General features: G+C 36.0%; 1 protein-coding gene across 1 annotated transcript in view; it reads right to left on the reverse strand.

Moving 5' to 3' along the window:
- LOC138176014 (metabotropic glutamate receptor 3) overlaps nt 1-14,646 on the reverse strand; it is a 273,180-nt gene that overhangs the window by 85,715 nt on the left and 172,819 nt on the right. The window lies entirely within an intron of this gene.

Here is a 14,646-nt window from a genome sequence, read left to right on the forward strand (position 1 = left end):
AATCATTTTAATTTGCACTTCTTTAATAAATAGAGATTTAGAACATTTTTATATGAACATAGATAACTTTTTTTCCTTCTTCTGAAAACTGCCTGTTCATATCTTTTGACAATTTATCAGTTAGAAAATGACTCTTCTTATAAATTTGACTCAGTTCCCTATATATTTGAGAAATGGGGCTCTATCAGAGGATCTTCTTTAGAAAATTTTGGTATTACTTCACTATCAATGGTACCTTTTAGTAAAATGTAGTAAAATGAGGTGTATTTTTGCTTTGTCTGAGATCATGTTTACTACTCTTGCCCTTTTCACTTCAGCTGAAGCACAATGGATTCCCATCTAGACCTTTATTTTATCCTTTGCATATCTATTTCAAGTGTGTTTCTTGTAAACAACATATGGTTGGATTCTGGTTTTTAATCTATTCTGCTATCCACTCCCATTTTATGGGTGAGCTCATCCCATTCATATTCACAGTTATGATTACTAACTGTATCTTCAAATATTTGATTTACTTCTGACCATTGACTCCTTTAATCCACCCTACCCTTTACTATCTCCTCCTATGCCTCATCTCATCCCCTTCCCTATGTCCTTATTGTATCAGATAGATTTATATAACCAACTCTGTGTGTGTGTGTGTGTGTGTGTGTGTGTGTATTCTTTCCTCTTTGAACCAATTCCAGTGAGTGAGGTTCAAATATTGCTTGCCTTCCCAACTTCCCCTTTCTTCCACTGTAAAAGCTCTTCCTTGCATGCCTTTTTTATGTAAGAAAAATTTCCCCATTCTATATCTCCCTACCCCCTTTTCCCAGTGCATGTCTCTTTCTTACTCTTTCATTTTTTTTGTGTGATTATCTTGACATAGTTTATTCACGTTTATGTCCTCCTCCTATTTGCCCTAATAATATTAAAGTTCTTAGGAATTACAAGCGTCATTTTTCCATATAAGAATATAAACAGTTTAAATATCTCTTATGATTTTTCTTACATGTTTACATTTTTATGCTTCTCCTGAGATTTGTACTTGAATGTAAAATTTTTCTATTCACCTCTGGTCTTTTCATTAGGAATGCTTAAAAGCTGTCTTTTTCATTAAATACAATTTTTCTCCTCTGAAGGATTATAATCAGTTTGGCTGGGTAGATTATTCTTGGTTGCAATCCTAGTTCCTATGGCTTCCAAGATCTCATATTCTGAGTCCTCTGCTTCTTTAACATGGAAGCTGCTGGGGGCAGCTAGGTGGCACAGTGAATCCACTGGCCCTGGAGTAAGGAGGACCTGAGTTCAAATCCAACCTCAGACACAATACAAAAACTAGCCATGTGACCTTGGGCAAGTCACTTAACCCCAATTGTCCTCTGTAAAGCAAACAAAACAAAACAAAATATGGAAGCTGCTAAATCTTGTGTGTTCCTGACTGTGGCTCCATGACATATGAATTTTTTCTTTCTGGTAACTTGCAATATTTTCTCCTTGACATGGGAGCTCTTAAAGTTGGCAATTATGTTCCTGAGAGTTTTCATTTAGGGATCTCTTTCAGTATGTTATCACTTGATTCTTTAAATTTCTGTTTTACCTTCTAGATCTAATATATTGAGACATTTTTCCTTGATAATTTCTTGAGATATGATGTTGAGGCTCATTTTTTATTATGGCTTAATAATAATAATAATTCTTAAATTATCTCTGCTCAATCTGTTTTCTAGGCCAGTTGTTTTCCTGATGAGATAATTTCACATTTTCTTCTATTTTTTCATTTCTTTGATTTTGTTTTATTGTTTCTTAATGTCTCATGGAGTTATCAGTTTCTAGTTACCCAATTCTAATTTTTAAGGAATGATTTTCTTTAGTGAACTTTTGTACCTCTTTTTCCATTTGGTAAATTCTTCTTTTTTAAGGATTTCTTTTCTTCAGTGAATTTTTGTACCCCCTTTTCTATTTGGCCTGTTTTTAAGGAGTTCTTTTTTTAGTGAAATTTTGTGCCTCTTTTACCATTAGGCCAATTCTGTTTTTTATGGTGTCATTTTCTTCAATATTTTTTGGTACCTCTTTTACTGAGTTGTTAATTTTCTTTTTAAGAAAAAAAATATTTTCCCCCAATTACAACTAAAAGCAATTTTTAAAATTTGATATTCCAAATTCTCTCTCTCTCTCTCTCTCTCTCTCTCTCTCTCTCTCTCTCTCTCTCCCTCTCCCCCTCCATTAAGGCAGGTGATTTGATATAGGTTATACATATGCAGTCATGCAAAACATATTTCCATATTAGTCATGTTATGAAAGATAACAGACAAAAAGTGGGTAAAAAGTATAAAATAGTGTGCTTTGATCTGCATTCAGACTCCATCAGTTCTTTCCCTGGAGGTGGATAGCATTTTTCCTCTTAAATCCTTCAGAATTGTCTTGAATTTTTTTCATTACTGAGAATAGATAAGTTACTCACAGTTGATCATTATAAAAAAATGGCTGTTACTATGACTTTGAACTATAAAGTTGTGTTCTGCTCACCTGGGGTTGGGGAGGGACTGTCCCAAGCTTCAGGGTTTTGTGCTGCTGTTTCCAGAGCTAGGTTTTAGAGACCTACAAGTTTTCAGTGCTTCCAAGGAGGTGTGATGGGGATAGGTGTGGTCACTGTTTTCCTGGTCAGTGCTCTGCTTTTTGTCCAGGAAGAGCCTCTGCTCCCCTGTAACCACAAATGCTAGTGCTATTCTTTGCCTTCGAATTGTGACCGGTTCCCCTGCTCTTTTGTAGCTGCAAGTCATAGCACTCCTTTCTATCCTCAAACTGTGACCCAGAACAGCAATATTGGCAGTAGAGGTACCAGTCAGCACCAGCTATACACAATGCCAGCAAAGGATCACATGTGATCTCTTTTTAACCAGTTGTATGACTCCCTTATTGTCTCTGGGCTGAGAGCCCCTGAAATTGTTGCTTGTTGCCTTGACTTACTGGGCTTGCTTCTGTGACCCCTGAGCTCTGGGCTAGGTGCCACTCCTGGTGTCATAGACCTCTCCTGCTGATCTCTCAAGTTGTCTAGGCTGGAAAAATGTCTCAGGGCAACCTTTTGTTGGCTTTGCTGCTCCAAAATTAGATTTGAGGCAATACTTTAAAGTTGTTTGGAGGGGAATTTGGGGAGAGTTCAGCTGGGTTGCTGCCTGTACTCTGCCATCTTAGTTTCACCCCCCCCCCAACCTGCTCCATTTCTGTCTTGTGCTGGTTCACCCCTTCTCAGGTGGCCTCATAGCCCCATTCTCCCTTGGCACACAATAACGATATTAGACATAGTGTGGAAACCAGATTGGCTTATCTGACTTCATCTCAGAACTCCTTAGTTCAAGGGATCCCTCAGCCTCAAATTTCTGACTGGTAAGGGTTACAGAGGTACATGCCACCTCTGTCATTTTAACAGACAAGGCACTCAAGGCTGAGAGATGGTATTTGCCCATAAATGGCATATTCAGGATTCAAACCTGGGTTCTCTGTCTCTAGAGCCAGTTTGCTTCCCATAATGGTGTTTACAAAGTACTTTCCTCACTTCAATGTTGAGCCATAGATGGTTCATATTTTCATATTGTTATTAACTGGGATGACAGGTGTAAAGCATTTTGCAAACTTTAAAATAGTGTATAGATATTAGTTATCATTATTATTAATATCTTCATTTTATATACAAGGAAACAAAGCCTGTGACTGGGTAAGTGCCTCTAGTCACACAGCAAAAAAGTATCAGAGCCAAGTTCTCTAAAGTTCCTTCCAATTCTAATAATCTATAAGTCCGTGACTCATATGGCATGGTTCTGATCTTTCCACTCTCACATTATATCTAATGTAGCATTGTATACAAGAGCAATCCAGTAACATTCAGATTATTGATATGGCAGGGGGGAATAGGAAAAGAAGATCTTGGTCACTTTGCTAAAATTCTTGCTAGGGTTTGGTTAAGTTTGTAGGATTTTATAATTTGGAGTTTTGAGGTATTTAAAAAATCATCATTGACCATCTTGACATAACATATACTGTGCCATTGGTGGGTTTTTTTGGTGGTTCCTGCTAGGGCCCAGTCATACAAGTGATTCTTAGGGAATTAGCCAAAATTTTAGGACCACTTGGCTACAGTGCATAGGGAGAATCTCGGGGAAGTCAGTTTCTCACTTCCTCCTCTCTTGCTAAAAAAAGGAACCCTCTTAAAAAGTTTTATTTTAGAATAGCAAGCCACATGGACATCTGATATCTAGGTTAGGCAAAAATCAACTGGAATTCTCTTTGTCCCTTGGGGAAAAAAAAAAAAACAACAAAAACCTTAACCTCAAACTTTTCTTAAAGTCCTGAAAAGCTTGTCTAATGTTTTTTTTTTTAAAGTGTTCTTACTTTCTTGCTTTTCTCCCCTCCCACTTAATGGAAAAAGAAACCTGCAAATGCTGTTTGTATGGCATTTCTGATTAAGAGTGGAACAAGGAGGTATTGAAAACCTCGTGAGAAAAGAAATCGCTCACAAATAGCCTTCTTCAAAAAGAGCTTTAAGCCGATTTGAATCAAACTTTCAGACTTGGGATTTACTCATCCTTGTAGGATTTTAAGGTAGAACACAAATAATAGGGGAGAAATCAATGCTCAAATAGCAGTTTATATGCTTATGATCAAATATCTCTATATATGTATACAAGATTATAAACAGACATAGAAATGATGTACAGATAATTCACATTCTGGACCCTGGATAACTTAAATATTTTGCAAATCCTTTGTACATTTTCAGTTTTAGAGAAATTATATAAAGCCCAAAGTTAACTCTAATCAGAAACTACATTGGCTATTTCTGGACTCTCTGAACACTTTGAAAATTTCCTTCTGGAAATTGCCAGCTCCAGGTCTGCATTCACGACGTAGGAGGCACAGTTTGAAACAGGCAGCTGTTAGTGAGAGCATAAGTAACATCAAACAGCTGACATCTGACTCCTGATTAATCATCATCTGATCTGGCAAAAGAAACCAGCAACTAAGCCCAAACTCAGCATGTGCTAGGAGATCTGTCCTGCTGCTAAAACCAATACTCACAAGAGCCCTGAGCCTCTATAAACATGGTCTATATCTTTTACATGCACTGGTACCTGTCAGCTAAACACAAATGGAACAGCTGGACACCTGTCACTTGCTATAAGGCAAATGCAGAGCTCAACTTCTTTCTCAGGACTTCGGCAGATTATATAGCCTTCTTAGAGAGCTAATGCATTCATGAAGGTGCATGGAGGCTGGGAGGGTGGGACTTTTATACCCCTGATCTCTTGCTTTTTTTTTAGGCTAGTGCAGCTCCAAAAATAACATTAGTTACAGAATCTACTCCACTGGGGCAGCTAGGTGGTGCAGTGACTAGAGCACTGGCCCTGGAGTCAGGAGGACCTGAGTTCAAATCTGGTCTCAGACACTTGGCACTTAACTAGATGTGTGATCTTGGACAAGTCATTGAACCCCAATTGCCTTGGATGATCCCTGTTTTTAAGATGAAGAAAAGTTATTTGTGACCTTTTTGGATATTCTATAAATTCATAGATTTAGATTTTGTAAGGTCATACATTTTAGAAGAAACTTGTCCAAAGTCATGCAAATAGTAACCATCAGAGGCAACATGATACAGTGAAAAGTGAACTAATCTCAAAGCCACAAAGACCTGGGTTCAAGTCCTACCTCTTACATCAACTGGCTATGTGACCACCAAGTAAGTCACCTAATCCTTCAATCTTCTAGGCTCTAAGAATATGTTATGGAGAAGGGGCTGACTTTCATTGGCAGAGGGAGTTCCTTTCCTTAGAGTTCCTCAGTGAAATCACCAGTCCAGTCCCTATCCCTTAAATAGTTAGATGATTATTTAAAACCTATATGTTTTATTTTTTGTGTCATAGATCCTTTTGGCAAGCTTCTGAAGATTATGGATCCTTTCTCAGAAGAATGTTTTTAAATGAATAAAATAAAATACAGAGGGTTCCAAAGAAAACTATATTGAAATGTATCCATCAAACTATGTTATTAAAGTTCACAGACCCCATACTCAGAACTTTAGACTTAGAGGTATGTAGATTTTATACAAATATTTACCTCTTGACATATAAGGCCACTTTACTTCCCAGCCTCTTCCGATGGGTCTGCTCCTTTTTAACAGCTTACTTTATCCCATCATTATAGTCTAATCCTGAACCTCTTTCCACCAAGTCACTCTCATCACTGTAAGATTCCAATTATCTCTTTTCTGTGGTGCCACAATTACATTTCTACTCTCCAAATGTGAGATTTCTTCCTTTTTCTTGACTTATATTCATTCCTTTAAAAATATATGCTTCTAAGAGAGCCAATGGGCATCACTTGGCCCAGACCATCTCCTCCAGTCTTACTGAAATTAATTTTTCTCTCTACATTCCTATGGAGAGGATATTCTTTTTTTTCTAGTACTTACATCATTCTGTCCATAGCTCATTATTTCTTAGGGCCTGTCTTGTTTGTAAATTGTTTCTGGCCATCTGAGACAGGCAGACAGGGAGAATGTCAGAAATCTCTGACCCCGAAGAAAAGAAAGAAAGCATTAGAATTTGGAAACTATGACCTAATAAATGATTGCTCACTAATTCGAATATACAGTTTGTCAGCATTTAGATAATCAATGAGAGTGAGCATGGGTACATTAAAAAGCAATTTTGAAACTACCCTCTTTTTCTTCTTCATGATATTATTACTCTGGTATATAAAAGATATATGACTATTTCAGCAAAAATATCTGACACAAGGTCTCATGAAATCTCTCATGAAACACATTATTTTGCTTATGGGTGGTCGGGTTACAGAGATCTTGATTTATCCCAAAGTGGGATAATTGGTCTATTGATACAACTATAGCCATACAAAGCTCCATCTAGTGCTGAGAAGTTGCTATTAGAGTTAACTTGGAAAAACTTTGGGTATATGACCAGTAACTTCCAGATAAGTTAAAGTTCGGCAGCCTTTCAAAAGTGGAATTTGCAGTACTGACCCTTGTTATTGGTATGTTGAACGTATGGCCAGTCACCCAGGCAAAGGTCTTCCTGGTCAAAAATATATTCCCCTCATATTAGAGGTTCATGTAAGTAAACACAAACCTTACCCTGATCCCTCCAGATCTCTTCTTCCTAGAATTTCTCTCTACAATTGAATTAATCATAGTATTTTATTTGACCCTCTCCTATATACTTGTTATATTCAAAATTGCATTATAGTTATCTGAATACATGCCTTATCTCTTTTATAAAATTAGATTATAAGTTCCTTGAGGTCAGGTATTGTGACTGATTACATATTTGTATTCTTGGGGCCTACTACAATACCTTGTATATAGTAGGAATTCAATGCCTTATTATTGAATGAAAGAATAATACAGGGGAATTAACATAGACTGCTATATGGATTTCTAGATAGTTGAACAATTATACCTAAAGACTGTTGATCAAAGCATCAATACTATTCTGGAAGGAGGTCGGTAGTGACAAGTCAAAGGACTCTGCCATAGTCAATATTTTAGTCAATGACTTGGATGAAAGAATAGGACAAATTTTTTTAACTATGTATGGATAGCTAATATAATATATCTAATATAATGGAAGACTGAATGAAGATTCAAAAAGCTCTTTATAGGCAAGAAAGATGGACTGTAACCAACAAGATGTAATTTAAGATACATGATATCAAGTCCTACATTTAGGTTAGAAAAATCAATTACATCAATATGGAAGCAAAACCTGGCTTGACAGCTGCTCATGTAAAAAAGGCCTAGGGGCTTTAGTCATTCATTGGTTTAATATGAACTTATATTACAGCATGGCAGCAAAGAAGCTAATGTAGTCTTAAGTTGTATTAGTAGAAGAATTGTATGAAAATATGGTACTGTTCACACTTAGACTGCAATTTAGGATATTTGTTAGTAGTCCTAGTTTTAGGTCATAGTATATATATAATCTTCAGCCACATTCCTCAATCTCTCCAATCTTCACTTTATTCATTGCTAAAATGGGGGACAATAATACCTGTACCAAACTTTACAAAGATGCTACTGGAAACAAATGAGAAGCATTGACAAGACAAAAGGCCTCGTATACACTAAAATATTTTTTCAGCACTTTTCCAACAAGAACTGGAAACAAAGCAGACTCCCGTTGGGGAGTGACTGAACAAATTGTGGTACATGAATGTAATGAAATATTACTAATAATGATCAAAATTAGTGCAGAGAAGCATAGGAATCCTTATATGAACCGATGCAAAGTGAATTAAGGAGAGCCAGGGAACCAAATGAGCAATGATAACAATCCAAATGGAAAGAATGCCACACATGATGACTGAAGCTGAGTGTAGTTAACTTTGCTAGGCTCTTGGGATAGATACAAAGACAAAATGAAATGATCTCTCAGTTCAAGGAGTTTACAATCTATCATATAAAAAAGTGAATAAACTTATTTTGTCTTGATAATTCCATGGGGAAGAATGGATAGAAGTTTGTGGGAGACAGGTTTTGATTCAATATAAGGAAGAACTTTGGAACCATGAGCTGATCAGAAATGGATGGTATGTTTTGTTGGAACTCCCTATTATGCTAAGTGTTTAAATAAAGCCAATCAAGGAACAATTGATCAATCCCCAAGAATTTAATAAATATCTACTTTGTGTCAGATGCTGGGCACTGGGGCAAAGACAGGAGTTAAATTGTGCCTGCCCAAAATGTGCTTGCATTTCATCTTGGGAACTGAAATGAACATGAAAAGGAATCTACAAATATATGCAAAATGAATTTGTTGCATGTGAACAAAAGAGCGTAAAAAAAATGGAAGAATGATAAAGCACCCAATGTAGAAGTTGACTCTCAAAAAGAGTCTAGAAGGATAATAGAGACTATAAAAGTTGGAGGAAAGGAGGGAATACATTCCGAATATGGAGGTCAGTGAGTACAAAGTCATGGAATACTGGAATATTAGAAGGCATGGAATATAGGAATATTCTAGAAGGGATTTTGCTTTTGGAGTTATTGAATAACAGAATCACAGAAGTTGAGAACTGGACAGAAACAAATGCAGCAGTGCTGTATTCTACTGGATAGCTAACTGATCATCCATCCTTTTCTTGAAGCCCTTCACCTGTCTCTGTAACAGCAAGCACCCTAGCATACCCAGGATGGCTGCTAGCACAAGTTCTTTGATCTGCTTTTCTAAAGGAAAGCAACTCAAAAAGGGTTAATAATCTTACTTTAATCAAACATCTATATCATTTACTTAGTTCAGGGGAAAAGGTCAGTACCCTGAACTTCAGAGAAAATACAAACAGAAATTATAAGAAGACAAAAAATACAGACAGAGAGAATAATACAATTCAACAGACAAACAGACATGGCTTCTGGCTTTCTGACATACATAGTTATACATACATAATTAGTTATCAGAGAGAGAAGCACCAACATCTGGGTTTTTCAAAGCTGGGGGGCTCAATGGCTACCCAGAGTCTCATCTGGCCAAATCACACAACTCTTCCCTGGGTATACTAGGGTGTTTGCTGTTACAGCCCCACAGGGTTTTTGTGAGTATCAAATGAGATAGTATTTATAAAACACTTAGCACATATAGCACATAGTCAGGACTATATAAATGCTATTTATAACAACAACAACAACAACAATAATAATAGCAAACCATTCTATTCTGTCCATGTTGGACAGCTAAGTTGTATTACAGATTTAAGGTCTTCTTCAAAGAGAAAATGTCAGAACATTTAGCAAGCATATATTTGTTGTTACCTGAGAAATACTTTAATTCAAAAACCAAAAGGTTCAATGAAGTATGATTCTGTTTCAAGCTGTTCTGAACTCTATCAATGTAACCAGTAAATAATAGAAAGGTTATGGATAATATTGTGCCCTGTATTTGAGAATTGACATTAGAATCTCTGGAATGTTCTTTTTAACATCACCAGGGGCAGCAACATTTCCTTCTTTGAGGATTGATTTGGGGTTTTTAGAAGAATTAGAAAGTCATTCAGGGCTAAATCATGTGAATTGGGTGGATGTTTTATTTGGGTAAAATCATTCTGGGTCAGAAATTATTTATAATTCCAGAACTGCAAAACCAATTTTTTGGAGAGACTTGAAAATGGTCTCTGAACACAATTTCAATAGAGGAGGGTCCAAAAAAGCTTTAAGCAATAGTATAACCATTGGAATAAATGTATAGCCTTTCCATATGACCCATTTGAAAAATACCACTCATCTGGCTGTTTTTTTTTTTTTTTTTTTTTTTTGTGGGGGATTGGGGGGGATTAACTTGCCCCAGGTTACAGCACGGAGTGTTTTGTGTGTGTGTGTGTGTGTGTGTGTGTGTGTGTGTGTGTGTGTGTGTGTGTTAAGTGTCTGAGGCCGGAACTGAACTCGGGTCCTCCTGACTCTAGAGCCTATGCTTTTACTCACTGTTCCACCTAGCCGCCCCCAGCTGTGTATGTTTTGATATGATTGTTTAAAAAGATCAGACTCATTTTTTATGTTTATATTTTGAATTTAGAGTAGACTGGATGTCATCTTAAACTTTGTACAAGTTTTCTCTTTAGCTTCCAAGCTTCTAGCCCTTTTATTTTTGGCAAGTGTTTATAGGTATTACTTTAACAAGTCCTGTTGGCTAGAATATGCCCAATTAGAATGCTGAGCAGGAAGCCAGTGGAACATGCAGAAATTCTGTGTGATGTGGGAGAGGGGAGAATCTGGAAAATTCTGCTTCTTGAAAGCTTTAAAAAATTAAGTTATGTTATATTTTTGTGGGTGCTTTTCTCCCTAATATTAGTAGAATTTGCAAAGTAAATTTATTAAATTATGCATAACTTACAATGGGGTGAGAGAGAGAGAGCTTGGTTATGAGTTCTGTGCTGAGAATAGTGGGATGGAAGAGGTTTGGAATTCAGATTTCTCTTGGGATCTTCTGCGTATCTCAGAAGAATGTGTCCAAAGGTTAAAGGACAATTAGGAGACCAATTTTCACTTGAGAGATTCATAATGATTTGTATTGATGTAGCCCATGTAACCTTTGAAGATCACCAGCCTAATTCCCAATCCTAACCTAACCTAATCTTAGCCCCAGAATTTGACTCCATCTTATCCTCAGGGGGAATTTAACCCTCACCAGTATGTTTTCCCTCAAGATTATCAGCTGAAAATCACTTAGTGTCAAAAGGTTAAAGGAATGATTAAGTGAACAGTTCTCACTTTCGTGGTTCATAATCCGGGATTCTTGGAAAACAGAAAAATGAAATTCTATAACCTTTACATATCCCAAGTCAAGGGCTGGCAAACCACACTTTATGGCCCACCTATTTTTGTGTAGCCTAAAGACCAAGAATGGTTTTTACATTTTGAAAAAGCATTCTTAGCTCTTGAGCCATATGAAAACAGGCACAAGGCCAAATTTGGCCTACAGACTATGTTTGCCAATCCTTGCCCTAGATCATGGATTAAAAATATAAATTTTCATTATATAAACATTTATAAAAAATCTTTTGAAAATAAAGGCATTGCACATGGAATAACAAGATAATATGCTGAACAGTTAAAAAATCTTTGCATTAACATTTTACAAAAGTCAGATGTCCAAAATCTATTCAGAACTGACATACATATAAGATTATCTACTATTCTCTATTGGATAAGTGGTCAAAAATCAGCAGGCTGTTTTCAAAAGAAGAAAAACAAACTATGGAAAGCTATTTGAAAACCAAAAGTTTTTAATAATGAGAGAAATGTGAACTAAAATAATCCTGAGGTGCCCATTAAAGATTGTATAAAAGATAAAATTGAGTATTGGAAAAGATATGGGAAAATGGGAAAAGTAATACAGTGCTACTACAGCTTTGAATTAATTTGAAAGTGATAAGGAATAGAAAGTGATAAGGAATTATACTATAAAAGTTACAAAAAATGTATATCCTGTGACTCAATATTAAGTAGTTTAATGATGGGAACAAAAGACCCATCTTTACAAAAATACCCAGCACAACATTCTGTCATAGCAAAAAAGAAATCATAAACCCCCCAAATTAAAATTCTGGAAAATATGTCTAATAATTGAAGAATGGTTAAATGCATTGTTATGTCGGGATATTATAAGGTATTATCGAGTTGTAAAAAATGATGAGCAGAAGAATGCAAAGAAACATGGGAAGACACATAACGGGATGTTGAGTAGAAAAGGCAGAACCAAAAGAACAAGACATTTCCTGATTACAACTAGGACAATGAAGAGAACATCACCCAGCAGGGAAATGAATGGTAAATACAACAGATGGCATTGGTTAATGTTGAAGTTAATAACAGAGGCTTCTTTTTTGTTTTTTAATAATCTGTAAATAACTGAAAGGCATGGCTATAAAGAAAACCTGTGATACCATTGTGATTTTTTTTAATTTGGAAGTTTTTGTTTTTGCTAATTATTTCATTTTTAAAATTTATGATTTTCTTTCTTTCTTGTTCATATATGAGTATTTGTAATTGAGGAAGTCCTCCCCAAGCCCTCTTCATTTCATTGCCTTTCCTCTTGTTCTGTTTGTATTTTGCTTTGTATGTATTTGTTTGCATATTGTCTCCCCCATTAGATTATAAGTTCGGTGAAGATAGGAACTGTCTTTTGCCTCTTTTTGGATCCCTGGCACTTAGCACAATGCCTGGTATACAGTAGATACTTAATAAATGTTTACTGATTGATATTAAAATGCATTTATCAATAAAAATTCTTAAAAAGATAATATACAACCATGATTCTAAGCTGATCTCTTCTTTTAGGCATTTCCAGATTTTTCTGGTCCATTCTACTCAGAGTATATAACTTTTTAACTCATGCCCTTTCCTCTTAACACACTTGTAATCATTCTCTTCTGTTGAATTTTCCCACTGGCTCCTTTAGGTTGTCAATTGACAACAGGGACAACTATTTTTTTTTGACTAATGGCTAATATTTAGACTATGACTAATGTTTTTTTTATAAGTTCACATATTTATAGTGCAAATTTTTCCCTGCCTGGTATATTTCAACATATACCTGCAACTGCCGATCATTTATTTGGTGTTTTAGAGTTGACAAGGCACCTTACGTGCATTATTTGTTTGATTCTCACAATAATCCCCTGAGGTACATTGTGTAAATATCATCATTCTCATTTTATTTGTAAAGAAATTGAGTTTTAATGATGTTAAATGTTTTACCCAAGTTTACCTTATAAGTATCAAACTCAATTGAAAATCAGGTCTTCTGACTCCAAGTCTAGTGTTTTTTCCACTACATACTGTCGCTCCCAGAATTAGAGAGTCAGGTCATTGTCCCTTAGCAAAAGAATCTCTTGTTTCTTTTGAATTAATTCTTAAAATTTCAGGAAGACCTTTTCCTTTCATGCTTCTTGGTAACACCTTCACAATAAGACTGCCTTATCTAACCCTGGAGAAAGATGCCTAACTGGCCTCATTTCATGGGCAACAGGGAAACTTATGACTCTGGTAGGAGAAAAATATCTTCACCACCCAGTGAGTCAGTCATCAGATCTGCTTTCTTCTAGACTAGGGGTGGGAAACTTGTGACCTTGAGGTCACATGTGGCCCTCTAGGTCCTCAAGTGTGGTCCTTTGACTGAATCTAAACTTCACAGAACAAACCCTTTTATAAATCTAGACAGGAATCAAGGCAGGTAAGATCTCCTCAGGGAGTGGGGCTAGATTGAATTAAGCGTTTAAATAGAAGGGAACCTTGAAAGGAGTGAAAAGGACCAAAACATAAAGGGTTCCAAAGACAATTTTTTTTTGTGGTTAGGTCCTATTTTACACCTAATCCTTCAACACATTCCTCCACTCCAAGAGCTATGGACTTCCTGGGTTTTTGTTAATGTTTAAGAAAAAAGGTGTTTCCAGAAGGAAGTTCTGGGGGCTGGAGAGGATAGCTCCTTGGAAACTCCTTGATTAACCAACTTGGAAGATTTCTCTGATAAATCTCAAGTCTGAATGGTTTAAGGGGAAAAATACTATTTTATGTAAATAAAGCAAAAGAAAAAATGCCAACAGGCTCAAAAATAAGCCTAAATAAGATTTGGAACTCTTCTTTTCCTGTTAATGAAAAGAAAAACTCCATATCCATGAAAATCTGAAGCTATTGATTGTTTTTTTGCTCTCTCCTGCTGGATTCAATGGCAGTAATGGATACCTTAAGGTAGATTTTTTAAAAAGTTAAATGTTTAAAAAATTCTTTTTGTTATGAATCTAACCAGTTGAAGGCATATTTTTATGTTAATTGATTTTCATAGCAGGAATTGTAGACATTTTCTTTCTCTAATGATCCATATGAGGTTCAAGCCTTCTGATTAAGGAAACAATCCATCTGCAGAGATGTTGTATTCCAGAACAATTGAAGTCTTTCTCAGGTCCTAGAAAGTGATGCAACCCACTTACGGAGAACTCTTAGAAAGTAGAGGAATGTCAATGGAGTAAGGACTATTTACTGTATGTGTGTGTGAGTTACTTTAATCACCATAGTAATGATATCACATTGGGAAAGAAAGTCACAAGATCTCAAACAAGTAAGCAAGGAGAGCAAAAATTTGATCTTTGGTTCATCTTTTGGGTTTT

The sequence above is a fragment of the Petaurus breviceps genome, unplaced genomic scaffold (assembly GCF_028583685.1).
Source record: "Petaurus breviceps papuanus isolate PSGF00001 unplaced genomic scaffold, PetGlider_PUasm1.0 80, whole genome shotgun sequence".
In the NCBI taxonomy this organism is placed as follows: domain Eukaryota; kingdom Metazoa; phylum Chordata; class Mammalia; order Diprotodontia; family Petauridae; genus Petaurus; species Petaurus breviceps.